We start from the raw sequence: 9,321 nt of genomic DNA, 5'->3' as shown, positions 1-9,321 counted from the left end.
GAACAGAGAATTTTGCTTGAAATCATATACAATATAAAAGCCAAACTGAATTTCCTGACTCGTGGTTCACTGTTCTAATTATTAGCGGCTTTTCTCATGCATATAAATGAACTAGAGATGGCTTAGAAAAATACTGGGTTGGAAGGAAAGAAAAAACATTTGGAGTTTCTGTGAAATGTAGTATTTTTAACATGTTTCGTTAGCTGAAAGTAATCCATTTTGATTATAAAGCAGCTCTGCAGAGATAGATGTTGAGAACACTCTGTTGCCTGCATTTTGAAGCATAGAGTCCTTATTAAAGCCAAAGAGAAACTGCCATTCATTGCAGCAGCCTCTGGATGAGCGCCATATTTGCCAACTTGTAAAAATGCTGTCAATATGGAATTTAAGTTTTGACTGAAGTAATTTCATTTTGACAACTCGATTGGCAGTCTTTAATACAACTGTCTATGCACTTGCTAATTTACAAAATGTGTTCCCCAAACTCAACAATTTGATCATTTATTACTTATTTATGAAAATCCTAACTTTTTGTACACAACTGTAGTCTGAATAGTGAGAAGGTGTTTTCAAGGCTGTAATTCCCAGTATTTTTCCCTGTATCTAACTTGAATGTTTTGCAAACATTATACCCAAAACTGGGAGCATGCCAGAAACACAAAAAGCAATTTTGTCTGAATATTCCTAAATTGTTTTGTTAGTAAGTTACTTCTTAGAATACCCTTAAAGCACAAGAAGAGAGTTCAAATTGAGGAGCTGTTTGTTTTCTGATGCCAGAAGATAAACAGTGTTCTGTAGGTCTTTCCCCTTGCCTTTAAATATTATTTGTATTATGTTTGGTTTTTTGTCAAGGGACCTCTTGTTCCTTAATGAAATGATTTTGTAAACAGAAGTAAAATAGATTGAAATGCTCTTGTAACTCTCCAGTCTGAGGGGAGAGAGAATAGCTTCAGATACACAGTGGCTCTCAATTCAGCAAGGAGAAAAATCATCAAAACAGGAATAAAAAAAACTATGAGTAACTGTATGTCCATTTCCCCTGGTATTTTTACATGTACTTATTTAATCTGCGCTATCCATTAATAATTAATTGTCCCATTACATCGCTGCTATAGTTCTATGTTTGGGATCCGTTGTGCCTAATCACTTTCTGATTCTGCTTGTTCCTGGTGAGATTCTCCCTGAGCTGAGTTCGTCCATTTATAACACTTTCCATCACTGTCTTCTATGTAATTATTCTGACAATGAAGCTGCTGCAGATTGTAGAAGCCTACCCTGGAGACAAAAACTTGCATAGGAATACCATCTTCCAAAAATATTGACTGCCTCTGAATCTTTAAAGTTTTTTTTTGTTTTGTTTTGTTTGTTGTTGTTGTTTTAACGGACTTGATTAATGAAATAAGTCAGTGTCTCTGCAGTTTCTGCAGATACGTGTTTGCACTGGGATCTCAGTGTAACAGCTAATCATCTGTAGCTTCATCAAGATCATGTTTTGTGAATACTTCTAATATTTAAAAAAAAAAAAAAAAAAAAGACTTTTCCACTCTAGGGTTGTTGGTTGGTTTGGATTCTCTCCGTATTTGTTCCAGAATGGTTACTTTGTTGTCCACTGATCACTTTGTCACTCCCTCTGGCTCTATTTATTTATTTTACACAGGAGATAAGGTGTTTGCCAGTTGTCCTCTAGACTTATTGAAGAATGTTGATGCTGTCCAAGCCAAGAACTGGTGTTCTTCAGTTGACATGTAGTTCATTTGGGGAGCTTGCTCAGGTCACGTACTTTGTCAGCACCAATAAAGATGATTCACAGCACTTGCAGCTATTTAAACAAGCAGAGCCGTCCTCCCTCCCAAAGGTTCACACTAGGTAAGAATCTGTTCTATGCCTTTATCTTCACTTTAATGTCTCATGGCATAAGTCTTATCTTGTAAATTCCTTGAGCACTGTTGAATGTCTTCTATTATCTAAGACCAAATCACCACCTAATTATTTCACCTCTGAATTGCAATTCATGAATTTTTGGAGCCCTGTAGAAGTTTTTCTTAACTCTGAGATTGTGTGTGGACAGACATCAGACTGCTGATAAAATGTCCCCAGAGTGCACTTGCACCCCATACAGATGGATTTATGCCCTGTGCCTACCACAGGTGGCCAGGTCCATCACAGGGGCTTTCTCCCAGCAGATGGCTGTGCCTCCACTCCACCACCCCACAAATCACTCCTTTGGCAGCTCTGCCACAACCCTCAGCACCTTCCCTTCATGTTTTGACCAGGCCGGAGCTGGCTCATACTCTGGGTGGGATTGGCAACTGGAAGAAGAACCTCGTGCTGGGCATGTCAGCCTGCACTTGGGGCTGGATGACTCTAGAGCAGTGGGCCAGGGCTGCTTGGCAGTCACACAGTGTGCTGCAAGTCAAAGGGCTATTTTGGACTTCACTTGAATGTGTTTCCAGGGATAATATTCCCACTGTCATGGCTTATTGCAGAAGTTTATCTTAAAGGCTTGTGTGGCAGCCTACAGATATGGAAAATTAAGTGAAGCAAGCCAGTTTTTAGGTTCTTTTTTCTTAAAATATCTAGCTCTGTGAATTTAGACTTGTGTTAGGCCTGACTGACAGTGACAGCCCTGAGCATCCCATGTGAAAAGCACACTTCTCCAAAGCCGCTCAGCAGCATTCGCATCTTGTTCTTGCAGGCACTGGGCTTTGTAATCCCACGGAATCATGGAAGCTCAAAAAGACAACTAAGATCATCAGATCCAAGCATCAGGTATAGGCCGAAGAGGAAGAGAAATGCAGACAATGTGAAACAGCTCTCTGTTCCCAAGTCCTGCATCATTCCTGGTTCTGCAAGATGTGATGAAAGTACTCATCATAATAAAAAAGCCGCATCATCTATCAGATGCTGAGGGAAACAACAAATGAAAAAATTCACCAACTGGAAACAGCCCATCTGCCACATCAGCACCAACATGTGGTAAATGCCTGCTCATCCCTCATTTGCTGGTTTATGGATGACAAGTGATGTGTCAGCCCCTTGAGCTGAGGCAGCATTTCATGCAAACTGTAAGGTCTCAGGTATAGCATTAAGTGCGCAAGATTTCATCAGCAAGACCTGCCCTATTTCCCTAAGGCCACCCACTGCATCAGGCTTGCTAATCCAGCTGGTCTGACAGCTGTGTGCCTGATGCTGAATTTCTGTTTCCTTAGGCCTTTTCTAAGCTTCACAAATGTCCTATATAGCCCAGACAGGGATCTAATCTCTTTCCTAATTTTCAGGCTTTCTTCAGGATTAGTGTTAGAAAAATCACATTGTGGGGTAATGAAAATCCATCTTTCTGAGATCTGCTCCCATCTGCTCTGAGGGAAAATAAGTTCATGCAAGACTAAATTTGGAACTGACATATGTATGATAAGTCAGGATAAAATGATTTGCAAAATGATACCCCACTTCAGACTCAGGATTTGATACCTTTTGCTGTTCTGGGTGTGGAGTTCTCTTGGGCTGCTGTCAAGTCCTTTTTCCCAGCAACCACATGCTGGATGCAGGTATGTCAACTAATGCTGCTAAAGCATCTTATTTAAAACTGACCTAGCAGGCTATTAAGTCCCCTGGTATTTTGGCACCTACAGCTGGTTACTGATGTCTCTAATACTTCCAGTAGCAGCTGGCACCTACAGGAACAGAGACACAAATCTAGCTTGGAATTTAAGACCTTCCCCACTATGAGTAAAAAACATGTTTGTGGGAGATTTAACAGTATGACATTGTATATTCATGTCATATGTAGCTTGTTTGTATCCTGTAAATTAATTAATTTAAGGCATTATTAATAGACATACATGTAAAGACACAAAAATACCTTTGCCACCTTGCAATACTTCACTAAAAAGGATGAACTAAAAATATTCAATTATAAAGATAACAATCAATTCTGTTTCAGGTGTGCTCTCTCTCATTTTAGTATGAAACTCCTAATTTGCAGAAAGCAGCAATTTCCCTAGTAATCTTTATGTAGGACCCAAATGCTTTCTTAAGCTTTCTATAAATTCTATAGCAGGAACATATATGTTCAGGTGAAAATAAGAAATTAAATTCTTGGAAAAAAATCCGTAGACTTTTAGCTATAATTTCTTAGACATTAATTTCTATTGAATTCTGCAGCCATGCACAGACCTGAGGGCATGGGCAGCAGAATTCCTGAGAAGTGCCTTTGTGCTGGGCTACGAGGCTCCTCTCCACTGCTTCTGTGTTTGGCATCACCAGTCGATTCCCCGAGCTGCATCACTTGTGTGTGGCATTCCTTCTGTAATGCAACAAACTGATGTTTACAGCTCTGCTTTGAAAACTGATAGCTTTTCCTGAGAATAATGGTATGTTGTCTTTTTTCCCCTCAAATGATGCTGCCTGCAACAAGATCAGAAGTTATCGATCCTAGAGTAAATGAGGTCAGCTCTTCAGGACTTCAATTTCCCTATACAAGGCAGTGGGAGCTATGCAAGAGGTCTGAACACTGGAGGGCCCCAGCGAGAAGAGAGTTGCAGAGGTGCTCTGTTGCTTGTGGAGTGGTCAGGTAACCTCGCTGGAATTAACCTTCCTTAAAAACATTACTTCTGGCTGTAGATTACAATTGGTTTTCAGAAGCATATGTATCTGAAAGGAACGATTATAGTTTCAGCTAAACGAACTGAATTCTGGATTTAGAGTAAATACAGCTGAGCTTTCAGCTAGAGTGAGAGTTTTTTGGTGCCAGAAGAAAAACACTTGTTTTCCTTCAGCAAAACTGGCTGCACACACACAACTGCCAACTTCTGCTGGCTGAATTCACATGCTTCTTACAAATGCAGATAGAATTCAGTCAGTGATTACAATAGACTTTCTTTGTGTTTATATGACTGTTTCACATTTCTCTGCATCTAGCTCAACTTATTCCTAACAATCTCTTCACAGATTAAGAAACAAGTTTTGTGTCTCACAGGGACACACTTAAATAAAAATAGTGTGGTACTTTTAAATGCTTAAAGGGTACAAAACTCACAACTTTTTGTCTTCTGCTGAAACCTGACAGCATCAGCAAAGAATGATTCTGAAATAGGATTAAAGCAGCCTGAGAAATGTTGTTCTTAGTCATTGTTCCCTAAGGCTGATGCACACTCAGCTTTCAAAAAAACTTGTTCTTAAATGGGCAGCAGTTTCCTTTTACTTGGGATAAATCTTCATCTAAATCCACATCATATTTAAGCAGGAGGTGTTTATATTCCCAAAAAAAAAGGGTTTCTCCAGGTAATGCTCAGTTAGCACTGCATTAGCAGCACAGCTCAGGAAGCTGCTCCGTGTGCATCTCAGCTTTACTGACTTCTCTTTACCTAGGACCAAAGAATGTCCAAGATGGCGAGTGACTATTAGGCTGTACAATGACTTCTAATGACCTGCATTTCCCCTGTGGACAGTTACCACTGAACTTTACTTTTTTTCTCCAGGGCTGGGACTGTCAGAAGCTCAGTGCATATTTTGTCTCTGGCCAGTGCAACAGAGGGAAGGGGAAGAACAGTCATGGAGAAAAGGAAACAAAGCCAGGCAAGAAAGCATGAGGGAATATTAGCATAATGTGAGCAGTGCTAGTGGTTGTCACCAGCAGATTTTGCTGGCAGTAATTGGTTCAGTTACTTTCCCCTGACCATATCGCTGTAGTCCCTGCCCAGAATGAATCCAAGCCATGATAGACGAGAAAGATGTATGCATGTATCTCTCTGGCATTTGTTGGATTTTCTATTTTAAATGCTCTAAACACTACAGAGATTTCCAAAATTAGGATACAAGTGGTTAACTAGCACTGATAGCACTGATGATATGCTATTAATCTTCAAATCTCATGGACCTATCTTAGTTAATTTAGGAAAATTTTTGTTGTTATTTTCCTTTTTCAGGTATGTTTCAGATCATATTACGTAAGCTGAATTCCACTGAAAACCTGGACGCATTCCTGTAGCTCACAATCATTTTTTAAACTCAAGATAGATTAGTTGGGAAAAGAAGGAAAATGATTTACTGGCCAAAGAAAATAATTAACATTCTCTGGATTGAGAAAACTTCCTTTCATGGTAAGCTCTACCTTGCCCTGTTTTATTTTGGAGAGTACAACAAGCAAGTACATTGTGTGCATAGTAGGAAAGCGATGCCAATGTCTCTGTATTTTTTTTATGGTGGTTTTCTGCTGTAAACCAGATTTATCTCAGGAGATTATTTTATTTCTCCATAGGAAGCATATGTGGAGAGTTAGTAGCACGATGTCCTGAATCTGTAATAGCCAGCACTGTAATACTTGAAGTTTTCTAACCAGCTTCAAACTTCCTTATTCCTGTGTCAGATCTAAGTGTTGGTGTGGCAGGAGTGTTGCTGTCATTCCTTTTTACTCATTTGCCTTTTGTCTACCATTAATTTCTTATTGCAGTTTCTTATTACAAAATATTGCAAAAATCAACATGTTATCTTTTCAACATGATAAATTAATTCCAGAGCGGCATTATACCAGATAAGGATTTTGGCCTCTGAAATAAAATTACCTCATACAACCTTCTTGTTCTAGAATCATTTGAGTTAAAAGGGGCCCTTTAAAGATCATCTAGTCTAACTCCCCTGCAATGAACAGGGACACCTGCAGCTCAATCACGTTGCTCAGAGCCCTATCCAGCCTGACCTTGAATGTCGCGTTTTGACCCCTCTCTTCTCCAGGTGAACAGCCCCAGCTCTCTAAGCCTGTCCTCATAGGGAGGTATTCCATCTCTTGGATCATTTTTGTGGCCTTCCTCTGGATGTGCTCCAGAAGGTCCATGTCTCTCCTGTACTCACCCTGCTGGCTACACTTTTTTTGTTGCAGCCAAGGATACAGTTGGCTTTCTGGGCTGTGAGGGCACATTGCTGGCTCATGTCCAGCTCACTATCCGCCAGTACCCCAAGGACCTTTTCAACAGGATTGTGCTCTATCCTTATATCCTTCTGCTTGTACTGATAATGGAGATTGCAATGACCCAGGTGGAAGACCTCGCACTTAGATTTGTTGAACCATGTGAGGTTCACCTGGATCCACTGCTCAGCCTGTCTAGGTCTCTGAATGGCGTCCTGTCCCTTGGGTGTCAACTGTACCACACAGCTTGGTGTCATCTACAAACTTGCTGAAGGAGCACTCTATCCCACTGTCCGTGTTATTGATGAAGATGTTAAAGAGTACCAGTCTCAGTACCAATCCCTGAGCACTCATCACTGATCTCCATCTGGACATTGAGCCATTGACCACCACTCTCTGGGTGCAATCTTGCAACCAGTTTCTCATTCATTGAACAGTCCATCTACCAAATCCGTATCTTCCCAATTTGGAGAGAATGATATTATGGGGGTCTGTCAAAGGCCTTACTGAAGTCCAGATAGATAACAGCAGCCACTCTTTCCATGTCCACTGATGCAGTTTTACCATCAGGAAAAGAAACAAGGTTGATCAGACAGGACCTGCCCTTGGTTATCCCCTATCACCTCCCTTTCTTGTATGTGTCTTACCATAGCTTCCAGGAGGATCTGCTGCATGATCTTCCCAGCTCAGAGGTGAGGCTGACAGGCCAGTAGTTCCCTGAGTCATTCTTTTTAAAAATGGGTGTGACACTGTCTTTTTCCAGTCACTTGGGAGCTTTGCCTGACTGCCACAACTTTTCAGATATCTTTGAGTGGCTTGTCAACTACATCAGCCAATTGCCTCAGGACTCTGGGATGTATCTCACTGGGACCCGTAGACTTGTGGATGTTCACGTTTCTCAGGTGGTTGCAAACCTGATGTTTGCTTACAGCAGGAGAAGCGATGTTCCCCCAGTTCTCCCTGCATCCCCCCTTGGTGGGGCCATCTATTACTTAGCTCAGGAAGTTATCCTTGATACACTCTAGGAGCCTCCTGGATTGCCTACAGCTTACTTTACTGCTTTTCCAGCTGATGTCAAGGTGGTTGAATTCCCCCAGGCAGGATGAGAGCCTGGGATCATGATTTCTCCTGTAGCTGGAGGAAGAAGGCTTCATCAACAGGCTGTGCTTGATCAGGTTGTCTGTAGTAGACACCAGCCACAAGGATCTCCTTGTTGCTTTGGTTTCAAATCCTACAGGCAGACTCAGGTGGGCAATTACTCTTGGCTAGAACAGATGCATCTGTTCAGTGAACTGGAAGGAACAAACTCAAAGTCAGCACTGAGGTTGGCTGGCATCCTTCAGATCTCAGCAGTACAGAGGCAGGCTGCATTTGGGACAACCACATCAATCTCAGCTTCTGTGCTTTGAATTTGCAGTACTGTGGATCCTCTCTATGTATGAGCTTGTAACACAGCTGCCTATCTACTGTGTGATTCTGGTCTTTCTGTTCCCACAAAGTGCATCTGTTTGCTAACATAGTGGCTTTCTGGAAAACTCCAGCCACCTGACCTCATTGCTTTTAGCAAAAGAACGTTAATATATCAGCTGGGAGGACTATGTGCTTTCCTACAGTCGCTAAAAATGTTTTAAACAACATACACATATTTTTGGCAAGCAAAATCTTATTTTCTGTTTTGAGACTGGAAAACTAAGCAAATTCTCATGAAACGGAAAGGAGTATGCAGCTTTCTTTCAGATAACGAGTCCTAGGATATTTCCATCATTCTTAGTAGATATGGGGAGAGAATGAAAGCTACAGTGATTTTCTTTTTGACAATCTTCCTTTTGACCAAGTTTAATAATTGCTTAGAGGCACAACAGTGCACTTGCTTGGAGAGGCAGGAGAGCAAGGGAAGGTCTCTGATTCATGTTGCTGTTTTAGCTTATTAAACTGCAGAGTGTTTACACTGTTGCTTGTTAAATGTAGGAATAGCACACCTATCTCAGCTGATAGTGGCATCTGGGAAAATGTGTTGAAATACAAAATAAATGGATAAGCAGAGCAAAAGGATGGTTTTTTTATGCTGCTACAAATTTGTTTTGTATGTTTCTGGAAGACATTAGCTGCAGAATAAATTTTAAATTAAAGGGAAAAAAAAGTATGAAGCTGGGGGGTGGATACCACCTTTTGTGACAGCTTTTATATTGTTCGTAAGTGACACACGATTTTGGCAGGAGTGATGTTTCTCACAAAACCAGGAAAGTGATCTCTGCTTCTTACTACAGCAACACTGATGCTGCAGAGGCCACAACAAAGGCTTGTGGTTTTATTACCATTTCCTCACATGCCTACATTACTTGGTTAAGTATCACATTACAAAATCAAAGTTTACACATGCTACTGAACAGGGCAGATAGAATTGAAACAGTATGATT

At 40.9% G+C, this 9,321-nt stretch overlaps 1 long non-coding RNA gene across 3 annotated transcripts in view; it reads left to right on the top strand.

Annotated features, from left to right (window-relative positions):
* Positions 1 to 1,663: 1,663 nt before the first annotated feature.
* LOC128077743 (uncharacterized) overlaps positions 1,664 to 9,321 on the top strand; it is a 57,184-nt gene continuing 49,526 nt past the window's right edge. For all 3 annotated transcript variants that reach the window (XR_008205164.1, XR_008205162.1, XR_008205163.1), the window contains exons 1-4: positions 1,664 to 1,866; positions 2,696 to 2,976; positions 4,418 to 4,573; positions 5,928 to 6,101. This is a non-coding gene — a long non-coding RNA (uncharacterized LOC128077743). The remainder of the gene's footprint in view (positions 1,867 to 2,695; positions 2,977 to 4,417; positions 4,574 to 5,927; positions 6,102 to 9,321) is intronic.

This window comes from Tympanuchus pallidicinctus, unplaced genomic scaffold (genome assembly GCF_026119805.1).
Source record: "Tympanuchus pallidicinctus isolate F22 unplaced genomic scaffold, pur_lepc_1.0 scaffold16, whole genome shotgun sequence".
Classification (NCBI taxonomy): domain Eukaryota; kingdom Metazoa; phylum Chordata; class Aves; order Galliformes; family Phasianidae; genus Tympanuchus; species Tympanuchus pallidicinctus.
The sequence above is the reverse complement of the archived record's forward strand: the minus strand, read 5'-3'. Positions and strand labels throughout refer to the sequence as shown.